This window comes from Hylobates moloch, unplaced genomic scaffold (assembly GCF_009828535.3).
Source record: "Hylobates moloch isolate HMO894 unplaced genomic scaffold, HMol_V3 SCAFFOLD_18, whole genome shotgun sequence".
Lineage (NCBI taxonomy): Eukaryota > Metazoa > Chordata > Mammalia > Primates > Hylobatidae > Hylobates > Hylobates moloch.
Window position 1 is genome coordinate 30,437,503 of NW_026652293.1, and position 12,593 is coordinate 30,450,095.

Genomic DNA, 12,593 nt, shown 5'->3' on the forward strand with positions numbered 1-12,593 from the left:
TGGCACCATGGCAATAACCAACAGCCAAAAGTGCTTCAAGAAAAAAAAAAAAAAGAACTTCAAATTATTGATATGGACTGAATGTTTCTGTCCCCTCCAAAATTCATACATCAAAGCCCCAACTCCTAATGTGATGGTGTTTGTGAGAGGGAGATTTTGGGTGACAATTAGGGTTAGATGGGTGTTGCGGGAAGTCAGGGACCCCAAACAGAGGGACCGGCTGAAGCCATGGCAGAAGAACGTGGATTGTGAAGATTTCATGGACATGTATTAGTTCCCCAAATTAATACTTTTATAATTTCTTATGCCTGTCTTTACTGCAATCTCTAAACATAAATTGTAAAGATTTCATGGACACTTATCACTTCCCCAGTCAATGATTTCCTATGCCTGTCGTTACTTCAATCTCTTAATCCTGTCAGCTGAGGAGGATGTATGTCGCCTCAGGACCATGTGATAATTGCGTTAACTGCACAAATTGTACAGCATGTGTGTTTGAGCAATATGAAATCTGGGCACCTTGAAAAAAGAACAGGATAACAGCAATTGTTCAGGGAATAAGAGAGATAACCTTAAACTCTGACCGCCGGTGAGCCAGGCGGAACAGAGCCGTATTTCTCTTCTTTCAAAAGCAAATGGGAGAAGTATCGCTGAATTCTTTTTGTCAGCAAGGAACATCCCTGGGAAAGAGAATATGTGCCTGGGGGTGGGTCTCTGAACTGGCCCCCCTGGGCGTGCCCATCTCTTACGGTTGAGACTGCAGGGGTGAAATAGACCCCAGTCTCCCATAGCGCTCCCAGGCTTATTAGGAAGAGGAAATTCCCGCCTAATAAATTTTGGTCAGACTGGTTGATCTCAAAACCCTGTCTCCTGATAAGATGTTATCAATGAAAATGGTGCCCGAAACTTCATTAGCAATTTTAATTTCGCCTCCATCCTGTGGTCCTGTGATCTCGCCCTGCCTCCATTTGCCTTGTGATATTCTATTACCTTGTAAAGTACTTGATGTCTGTGGCCCACACCTATTCCCACACTCCCTCCCCTTTGAAAATTCCTAATAAAAACTTGCTGGTTTTTGAGGCTTGTGGGGCATCACGGAACCTACCGACATGTGATGTCTCCCCTGGACACCCAGCTTTAAAATTTCTCTCTTTTGTACTCTGTCACTTTATTTCTCAAGTTGGCTGACGTTTAAGGAAAATAGAAAAGAACCCACGTGAATATCGGGGCAGATTCCCTGATAGATGGGGCCATGAGGGAAGGGCCCTATTTTGATAAGATTAGTGCCCTTATAAAATGAAGCACCAGAGAGCTGGCTCTCTCCACCGTGTGAGGACACAGTAAAAAGGAGGCTATCTACAAACCAGGAAGAGAGCCCTCACCAGGAACCCAATTGGCTGGCACCCTTATCTTAGACTTCCAGCCTCCAGAACTGTGAGAAAATATGTTTCTGTGTTTAAGCCACCCAGTCTATGGTACTTGTTGTGGCAGCCCAAACTGACTAATACAATTGTTAAAAACTACCTTCCAGATTTCAGTAGACACAAAATGAACCAGCTACATCTCAGAGATTGTGACCCTTTGTGTGTGCAAAAGATGAGCCTGCTTTTTTTCTAAATCAGTGTAGAAACTAAAAGTAAGGTATATCCTAAAATGCCAAAGTGTGTCAGAATCCAGTAATCACTGCCCTCTAAAATATACCATTAAAAGTAGCTCCTTAGTAACTCAGTAAAGTTCAAGTAATTAATCACAACAACAAAATGCCAAAATCCTGTGTGCCTATAGCTCTAAGGTATATTTCAGCTCTGAAATGCTATAATTCTATGTATTTGATGTTTAATTTTAGTAATTATAAGAATGGATTTTCTTTGCCCAATATGTATGACATTTGAACATTTTCATGGAGGTTAGGTGCACAAACTAAGAATAGTACTTTTCCCTTATTTTGTGTATAGGATGATTTTAAGCAACAGGATAGCTTTACCATTATTCTGAAATACTGGAATATTTCTTATGCTGGAACTTCCTTCTTAAGACACTCATTATAAAGACATCATGCTGGGTATGGTGGCTCATGCCTGTAATCCCAGCACTTTGGGAGGCCGTGGCAGGCGGATCACCTGAGGTCAGGAGATCAAGACCAGCCTGGCCAACATGGTGAAATTCCATCTGTACTAAAAATACAAAAATTAGCTGGCTTGGTGGTGCATGCCTTTAGTCCCAGCTACTCAGGAGGCTGAGGTAAGAGAATTGCTTGAACCCAGGAGGGTGAGGTTGCAGTGAGCCGAGATCATGCCATTGTCCAGACTGGGTGACACAGCAAGACTCCCATCTCAATTTAAAAAAAAAAAAAGGCCGGGCAAGGTGGCTCATGCCTGTAATCCCAGCACTTTGGGAGGCCGAGGCAGGCAGATCACAAGGTCAGGAGATCAAGACCATCCTGGCCAAGAAGGTGAAACTCCGTCTCTACTAAAAATACAAAAAATTAGCTGGGCGTGGTGGTGCATGCCTATAATGCCAGCTACTCAGGAGGCTGAGGCAGGAGAATCGCTTGAACCAGGGAGTCAGAGGTTGCAGTGAGCTGAGATCATGCCACAGCACTCCAGCCTGACAAAGCGATACTCCGTCTCACAAAAAAAAAAAAAAGACATCATTTCAATGTCTCTTGAGCACATGAAAGAATCATTGTTATCAGGCTGTCCCCTTGATTGGTCTTATGCACCATCCTTAGTTATATAGTTACATGCAGCACTGAGGCTACAGAAAATGGAGTGTGTTTCCCACTGCCACAGCAGAACTGCCAAGCAAGGAGTCTCTCTTAGCACAGCAGAACAGGGCCATGACCAGTGACATACAAAGAATACATCTGCAGGTATGCCTGACTTCATTCAGATGGTATGTTTCTTATATTCCAGATTACCTGAAGTTAAAGATCAATTTTTTTTTTTTTTTTTTTTTAAGACGAAGTCTCCCTCTGTCGCCCAGGCTAGAGTGCAGTGGCACGATGTTGGCTAACTGCAACGTCTGCCTCCTGGATTTAAGCGATTCTCCTGCCTCAGCCTCCCAAGTAGCTGGGATTACAGATGCATGCCACCACACCCAGCTAATTTTTGTGTTTTTAGTAGAGACCGGTTTCACCATGTTGGCCAGGCTGGTCTTGAACTCCTGATCTCAGTTGATCCGCCCACCTTGGCCTCCCAAAGTGCTGGAATTACAAGCATGAGCCATGCGCCCAGCCAGATAAATTAAATCTTAACATTAACTTATTTCTAATAAGTAAATGCAATTTACCTCGGATATTGTAGGTTTTCAATACAATTTAAAAGAACATTAGAGAAACTTATTTTTCTTCTCCATTTTTGTTTTTAATGTGTCTTACATATATCAAAGGCCTGTTAAGTATGACTGACTGAGTTGTTACTTTGGGAGACTGAGGCAGGCAGATCACCTGAGGTCAGGAGTTTGAGGCCAGGCTGGCCAACATGGCGAAACCCTGTCTATACTAAAAATACAAAAATTAGCCGGGTGTGGTGGCACATGCCTGTAGTCCCAGCTACTCCAGAGACTAAAGCAGGAAAATTGCTTGAGCCTGGGAGGTGGAGGTTGCAGTGAGCCGAGATCCTGTCACTGCACTTCAGCCTGGGTGACAGAGCGAGACTCTGTCTTAAATAAATAAATAAATAAATACATACATACATACATACATACATACATGAAAGTATGATTGACTGAGTTGTTAAAAAAAAATGAATCTTGGGATAGAGCCCAGCAAAATTAAGACAATGAGCACCAAACACCTTGTACCTCTGACTCAAGCCTTAGAAGCCTCCCCAAAGTTCATTTCTCCCTCGAGGCAAAGCCAGGATCCATTCCAGTATCTGTCTGCTGAGCATTTCTCCCATCCAGCTTTCACTCTTACAAACTAACCCTTGCCAATCCTTCAATAAATTGATCTCTAAATGCCGAACACCATGCTAAGTACCTGGAGGTTACAGGTAAGAGGAGAGGGAAGAGTTTCAAAACAAATAGGGATCATGGTTTCAACTGTAGGGGAATCTATAATCTAGTCTAGAAGATAAAGTATATAAGTGTAAAAATTATTCAAGCACATTTACAAAATAACAAAAGCTTAATTCATATTATATAACTCAAATGTATAAAGTGGGTATGAATTAATATGCAAAGGGCTTCCACCCCCAATGAATGAGTGAATAAATCAGCCATGAATTAGAATTTTAAAGGTTGCAAGGATTGTGGGCTAGCATAAAGGAAAGGAAAGAGTGTTCCAAGTAAAAATATATGCTGATAAAATATTTCAGAATGTATGGAAAAATTCATACCTGCTTGAAGATATGTGGTTGCTTATCTATTCAATAAACTCCTATTGACTATATACTATTTTCCCGATATTCATTCATTCATTCATTCAACAAATACTTATTTACTGCTTGTTTTGTGTCAGAAGCTGGAAACATAGCAGTGAATAGGCAAGACAGGGCTATGCTATGCCCTGAACACACTTGAAATTTAATGAGAAGGACAAAAATTTAAATAAACAATTAAAATAAAGTAAGATGGTGTATGATGTAAGAAATACAGCCACTACTGGAAATTATTGAAAGGAATACTAAATACTAAACAACTGGGAATTATTTAAGCATGGAAATAATATAATATTTGTAAATTTTAAAAAACATTTATCTTATTGCAAAAAAAAAATGAATCACAAAGAAGTAATAGAAGAGAGCTATTTAGACAGCTGGTCAGCAAAAGAAACAATCATCAGATTAAACAGACAACTCACAGAATGAGAGAAAATATTTGCAAACTGTGCATCCAACAAAGGACTAATATCCAGAATCTACAAGGAACTCAAACAAATTGGCAAGAAAAAAACAAATAATCCCATCAAAAATTGGGCAAATGGCATGCATAGACACTTCTCTAAAGAAGATGTATAAATGGCCAACAAACATACGAAAAAGTGATTAACATTGCTAATCACAGAAATGCAAATTAAAACCACGTTTTAGTTAAAAAAACTGGCCAGGCACAGTGGCTCATGCCTGTAATCCCAGCACTTTGGGGAGGCCAAGGCGGGCGGATCACCTGAGGTCAGGAGTTCAAGACCAGCCTGGCCAAAATGGTGAAACCCCGTCTCTACTAAAAATACGAAAATTAGCTGGGCATGGTGGTGCGCACCTGTAATCTCAGTTACTTGGGAGGCTGAGGCAGGAGAATCGCTTGAACCCAGAAGACGGAGGTTGCAGTGCACTGAGATCTCACCATTGCACTCCAGTCTGGGCTACAGAGTGACATTCCATCTCAACCAAAAAAAAAAAAAAAAAATTTTTTTTTTTTTTTTTTTTTGAGACGGAGTCTTGCTCTGTTGCCCAGGCTGTAGTGCATTGGTGCAATCTCGGCTCACTGCAAGCTCCACCTCCCGCCTCCATTCTCCTGCCTCAGCCTCCCAAGTAGCTGGGACTACAGGCGCCTGCCACCACGCCCAGCTAATTTTTTGTATTTTCAGTAGAGATGGGGTTTCACCATGTTAGCCAGGATGGTCTCGATCTCCTGACCTCACGATCTGCCCGCCTCGGCCTCCCAAAGCACTAGGATTACAGGCTTGAGCCACCACACCCGGCAGAAAAAAAAAAAGTTAAAAAACAATAAATGTTGACATGGGTGTGATGAAAAGGGAATGCATATACACTGCTAGTGGGAATGTAAATTAGTACAACCTCCATGGAAAACAGTATGGAGATTTCTTAAAGAACTGAAAGTAGATCTACCATTCAATCCAGCAATTCCAATCCTGGGTATCTACCCAAAGGAAAAGAAGTCATATCGAAAAGACACCTGCACAGGTATGTTTATCGCAGCACAATTCACAATTGCAAAGATATGGAACCAACCTAAGTGCCCATCAACCAATGAGTGGATAAAGAAAATGTGGTATATATACACTATGGAATACTACTCAGCCATAAAAAGGAACACAATTACGTCTTTTGCAATGAATTGGGTGGGGCTGGAGGCCATTATTCTAAGTGAAGTAACTCAGGAGTGGAAAACCAAATACTGCATGTTCTCACTTATAAATAGGAGCTAAGCTATGTGTACCCAAAGGCATACTGAGTGGTATAATGGACTGTGAAGACTCAGAAGGGGAGTGAGTGGGAGTGGAAAGAGGGATTAAAAAAAAAACTACAGGCCAGGCACAGTGGCTCACGCCTGTAATCCTAGCACTTTGGAAGGCCGAGGTGGGCAAATCACCTGAGGTCAGGAGTTCGAGACCAGCCTCAACATGGAGAAACCCCGTCTCTACTAAAAATGCAAAATTAGCTGGGCGTGGTGGTGCATGCCTGTAATCCCAGCTACTCGGGAGGCTGAGGTAGGAGAATTGCTTGAACCTGGGAGGCGGAGTTTGCGGTGAGCCGAGATCACGCCATTGCACTCCAGCCTGGGCAACAAGAGCGAAACTCCGTCTCTAAAAAAAAAAAAAAAAAAAAAAAAAACAAACTACATATTGGGTTTAATGTACACTACTCGGGTGACAGGTGCACTAAAATCTCAGACTTCACCCCTATACAATTCATCTGTGTCACCAAAAACCACTTATACCCCAAAAGCTATTGAAGTTAATATACGTATATATTTACCTAATAATGTTACATAAGTGTATAGACAAAGAAAGCTTATACATGTGCATGTGTGTGTGCGTGTATATATATATATATATATGTCTCTATATGTATGTGTGCTTGTGTATATATATACATATAAATATAAAGAAAGCTGGTGGCTACCACTCCAGTAAGAGGTAGAAAGTGATGAATGAGAGAATGGAGAAACATGGCAAACTTAAAATATACTTGGGAGGTAGAATAAGAACCTCCAAGGTCTTTTCTGACTTTAGAAGCTTGAAAAGACATAAGAAATATACTTCTATATTCTGGATTGAGTGACTGGGTTAGTGATGATGCCATTTACTGAGATTAGAAGCACTGGAAGGAGGACAGGTTTGGAAATTAAGTTTGAAGATGCAGAGTCAAGTTTTCAAGTTCAATTTTCTTTATAACACCGTGTTAGATGCTAAATAAGGTGTAGTGCCTGACCTTGGGGTTAACAATACAGAATAATATCCATTATTATAGTTTTGTAAAACAAAAGGCTAAATAGACATATGTAGGATGTTGAGTTAGGCTGGTTAGGGGAGTTTACACTGTGGTAGTGAATAAACCCCAAAGCTCAGTGACTTAACCAACATAAGTTTATTTCTTGCTTACATGAAGTTTAATGCAGGATCAGAGGACTTCTCAGAGCAGCTCCCTACATGTGGTCTGTTTAGGCCATTTCCATCTTGTGGTTTTACCATCCCATCACAAGACCTTTACACTTGCCAAGAGAAGAGAGAGTTGGAGGGTCATGCACAAACTCTTAGGTGTTTTGGACCAGAAGTGGCGCATCTCACTTCCACTCACAGCCCTTTGACCAGAAGAAGTCACATGGCCTTACCTCACTGGAAAGGAGCTAGGAAATGTGCAGCATCAAAGGACTCTATTCAATGAGGAGCAGGAATCTCTGCCACAAATATGAAATGGGAGTAGTTAATTATTTGAGGAGTCAAGACATCTTTCAGAGAGAGGCCATGTTTGTGCTGGGAGTAAAGGAAGCCTTAGGATTGGTCATGTAATGAAGGCAGAGTAAGGACTGCAAGTTAAAGGAACATCACATACAAAAACACTGAAACATGTAAGAGCTGGATATGCTGGAGATGTCTGGGGAATGGTGAGAAGAAACTGACAGAGAAGAGGTTTTCAGGGAAGTAGAAGAAAACAGGTGATAATACAGATTGAGGAGAGCACAGATATGCTAAGGAGGTTGTATTCTGATCTGTACATGAGGGTGAGCCATTGGTGGTTTTTAGGCAAATAAATAACTTTATCAGGGACAGTAAAACCATCTAGGAGATGGTCATATAGTCCAGAGAGGTGGAGAGGCTCAACCTTTAGAAGAGGCCATGGAGGTTACAACAGATGTGTTATACATGTAGATATAGTAGATATATAAGTAGATATAATAAATATATATACTTAGATGACAGAATGGGCATATGAGTAAAACTAAAACCAGTGGCATATGAGGGTGAGAGAGAAGGAGCTGTGGAGAATGAATTTGAGGTTTCTAGCTTGGTCAATGGATGGTGAAGCCATTAACAAAGGTAGCGAAAAAAGTCACTGGAACAGACCGAAGAGTAAAAATAACTCTTTCTGCAGCTAGAAATTCAAGCCTTTTGGATCATCCTTTGTTGAAGTTCGTTTACCAAGAACAAATCTATAACTATGTTGTAATAATATTTTTCTTAAAAAAAAAATCCTTGCCTACAGAAACACTGGAAGAGTAGACTTTGTTATTAGCTAAAAACACCTCCCTTCTTTGAGTCTTAGCCCAGTTTCTCTTGCCTACTGGATCCGATGTGCTCGGAGCATGGAAGCATCTGGAGCTGCCACATTTCCTCATTCAAGCCAAAACAAGTTAACTCATCTGTGGCTTATCTAATATCCGCCCTGTAGATCTCATGGGAGGATATAGCCCTTATTACTAAAATAATGTGTAGAAAACAAAAATAGTATAAATAGAAGTTTCTGAACATAATCTTTAGAGTTGACTTTCAAAATAACTTACTTACATAAAGTTAACATAAATTAATGTTTTGCGTTTAAGTGTTGCTTGGTTTTGACAAAGTATCTTTGCTATATTTTTTGATATTCTTATGTGCATTAATTTAACTTTGAGGAAATCTTTTTTCTTTTCTTTTTTTGTAATAAGAAAAAAAAAAAAACTCCTGGATTCTCTTTTTTCCCCTGCTGACTAACTTGTAGTAAGCCACTTTGCCTTTTGACAATTAAGCTGTTGATTGTGAAACATGGATAATAATGTTTAACTCTCTTACCAGAATAGTATTGGGACTTACTCAATCAAAAGCTCTAAAATACTATAGTGCCCCTAGGTGCAATGTATTCATAGATACTAATTATGAATAATTACTGTCATTTCTTTGAATATAATAGTTTATTGAGTCTTTATATTGTATGGTTGTCTATTATATGCTAGGGGCTAAAGATAAAAAGAGAAATAATATATAGTTCCCATCTTTAAGAAATTCTCCATTTTAGTAGAAAAGAGAAGCAGTAAGACCAAAAGGTGAAAATACAGAAGCACGATTCCATGAATTGTCAAGTGAATCACTAGAGAAAAAAAAAATTGAAAGAGAGAAAGAAAAAAATAAACAGAATTGTTACCTGAGCTACCTGTTCTAAAAAACTTCAAGACTCTTGGTTGACTCTTTTCACAACTGATAAGTTTTAGTAATTTCCTCAGCATTCCCTTGATGGCAAGCTGTTTGAGGCAAGGCATGTTTTTCAACTTAATATCTTATTTATCACAAGGAAGTAGTTAAGAGAGTTGGTCTTGGATCCAGACTACCTGTATTTAATTACTGGTGTGTGACCTTGAGCAAGCTTCTTAGTCACTATTAATGCCTCCATTCTTTCATTTGTAAAATGGGAATACAGGTAATAACAGCCACACCTCATGGAGTGATTGAGGACTAACCAAGTTGTACATGCAAAGTACTTAAAAGTGATTGGCACTTATTTAGCATTCAGTGTTAGCTATTATTATATATTATTATCTGCCACACCTCTTAGCACAGTGGTTTGTTTGTTTGTTTTGTTTTTGTTTTTGTTTTTCTTGAGACACCGTCTGGCTCACTGCAGCCTTGACTTCCTGGACTGAAGCAATCTTTCCCCACCTAAGCCCCCCAAGTAGCTAGGACCGCAGGGTGCATCACCACACTTAGTTCATTTTTAAAATTTTGTATAGAGACAGGTCTCACTATGTTGCCCAAGCTGGTCTTGATCTCCTGGGCTCAAGCCATCCTCCTGCTTCAGCCTCCCAAAGTGCTGGGATTAGATGTTCCACCTCATCCCCTTCCGTGAGCCACGATGAGCTACCATGCCCAGCCCTCAGCACGATGTTCTTTACATCGTAGATACATTCTCTTTGAATTACATTAGCAGGCATTTAGGCATAACCCAGAATTAGATATCAGATCTACTCAAATGTCACTGTTATTGACAAAGACAGACATAAAGTCTGGAAAGGTTTCATCTCAGAGAGAAATGAGGAAAGAGATAAAAATTAAGTGTGGACCATGGAAACAATTCTGCAGAACAAAAGAAAGGAACAGTATTTTTTTTTTTTTTTAGATGGAGTCTTGCTCTGTCACCAGGCTGGTGTGCAGTGGCGTGATCTTGGCTCACTGCAACCTCTGCCTCTCGGGTTCAAGAGATCCTCCTGCCTCAACCTCTCAAGTTGCTGGGACTATAGGCGCATGCCACTACGCCCAGCTAATTTTTGTATTTTTAGTAGAGACAGGGTTTCACCATTTTGGCCAGGATGGTCTCAATCTCTTGACCTTGTGATCTGCCTGCCTCGGCCTTCCAAAGTGCTGGGATTACAGGTGTGAGCCACCATGCCCGGTCAGGAACAGTATTTTTAAAATGCCATGTGAGCAGGGACATTGCCAGCCTTATTGCCTCCCACACAGAGCTAATGTCCAGCACATAGTAGATTCTGGACATTAGCTAAACGTTTGTGGACTGACAATCCAAAAGAAGACAGTGAGATGAAACATACTTCTGAAAATCATCTAGAGCATTATTCAGAAGAAAATTTCTTTTTTTTTTTGCCTTCTCCATAAAATGCCAGAAGACATATTCTCTATGAAATAGTATCAGAAAACAACAATGAAAAAAGGATGAGACATTGGTGGTCCAAGCACCTAGTGACAAAACACTTAAATTATCACCTGTGATTACTTTGAAGGAAGCGTCCATTGAAGGCAAGGCTTTAGGAGACATCATGTCTGCTGCAATATATCTTAAGTGAGGACAAAAGCAGTCAAAAACTGTCAGGTGGGCTGGCTTTTTCTAAGTGCTAATTTTATCATCCAAACCCTGGTGAATATGTGTGGCAATGGATTCTAAGGGTGTTAGATCAGGAGGCTGGCACATAATTTTAGACTAGGCTGAATTTCTCAATTGGCATGTGTCTATGAGAAATTCTGGAATCAGTGAGCTAACTCAAGCAGCTGAGAATAGTTCTAATTGTTGGCTAGGATTTAACAGTGTCCTAAGCTGAGTTAAATTGAGATAAGAGAAATTCCTTGGTATTATATGAAACAGTGATTCTCAACCCTATGGACCTAATGCCCCCTTTGTGATAATTTTTTACAACACAGCTTTTATTATTCTCAAATGAAATTCATACGAATTTCATACGAATTTCAAATTCTCAAATGAAATTCTCAAATGAATTCATACGACCTACCCATACCTTTGTTTAAATCAACATTAATATCCTAACTATAACATAGAGAAGAAATAAAAGGAAAGTATTAGTATTTCTACGTGTGAATTCTTAGGCACAACTCTACTAGAAGACACAGCAAAGTAGCCATGTGTTTGCATATATATGTGGAATCACTATGACTACAACAACTCCATATGCAGACTTACACAGATGTGTTGTTTTGAAGATAAAATTTTGCAGGCAGTATTGCAGTCAGTGATGTGATTTTTTCCAAAATGATGAAACAACTCTTGATAAAGTTTTAAACAAAACATAGTAATAGCTGTATGCACATAATTCTTGCATTACAGAAAATTTAGTGTATATTAAAACCTCCCCAAAATGCTTTTCTGTTTATATAGTAAATGGTGTTAGGTTCTAGGTTCAGATCATTATACAAACTTTTCACATAGAGTCATATCTGGGAGAACATTGAATATTATGCAGGATGCAGGACAATTCTTTGTTGAGTCTGTTCCTTCAATTGGTATATGGAGTCTGATTTAAGACACCCCAATAGTCATGACCCCTCACCATAATACTGTTTCAAATCTAGAGCTCCTATCTTTTCCCAAAAAGAATCTGTGTTACTTATTGAGACAACTGTGCACTGGGGAAGGAGACATAACTTTCAGGGATTAGTGGACACTGGCAGCTCTGGGCTGCCACGAATCTCTGAGATCCCAGAACATTATTATTACTAGTGGAATTTAACTTATAGGGGTCAGGTCATAAATAGAGTTGATCTTAAGTCCATCTCTCAAGGGATCTTGACACTTAAAAACCCATCCTATGGTTACTCCCCTGATTCCATAGTGTAGAATTGGGATAGTATACTCAGCAGCTGGTAGAATTCTAGCATTAACACCATAATTCAAGTAGTAAGTGTTGTTATGGTAGAAAGGGTCAAGTAGAAGGTCCCTCACAATCAAAACTGCAAATCAAAAGCAATGCTGCATTCCTGGAAGAATCATAGAAATTGGTGCTTGAAAGAGTTTAAAATACTTGAAATAAATGAAAGTAGTAATCCCCATCTTATCTACATTGAACTTGACATTGACTTTTGCTAAAGACAAATAGGTCTTGGCATTACAAGCTTAATCAGGAAGAGCTGACGATTGTAGCTATGATCTCTTCACTGGATCAAATCAAAATATCACATATTGTATATAGTT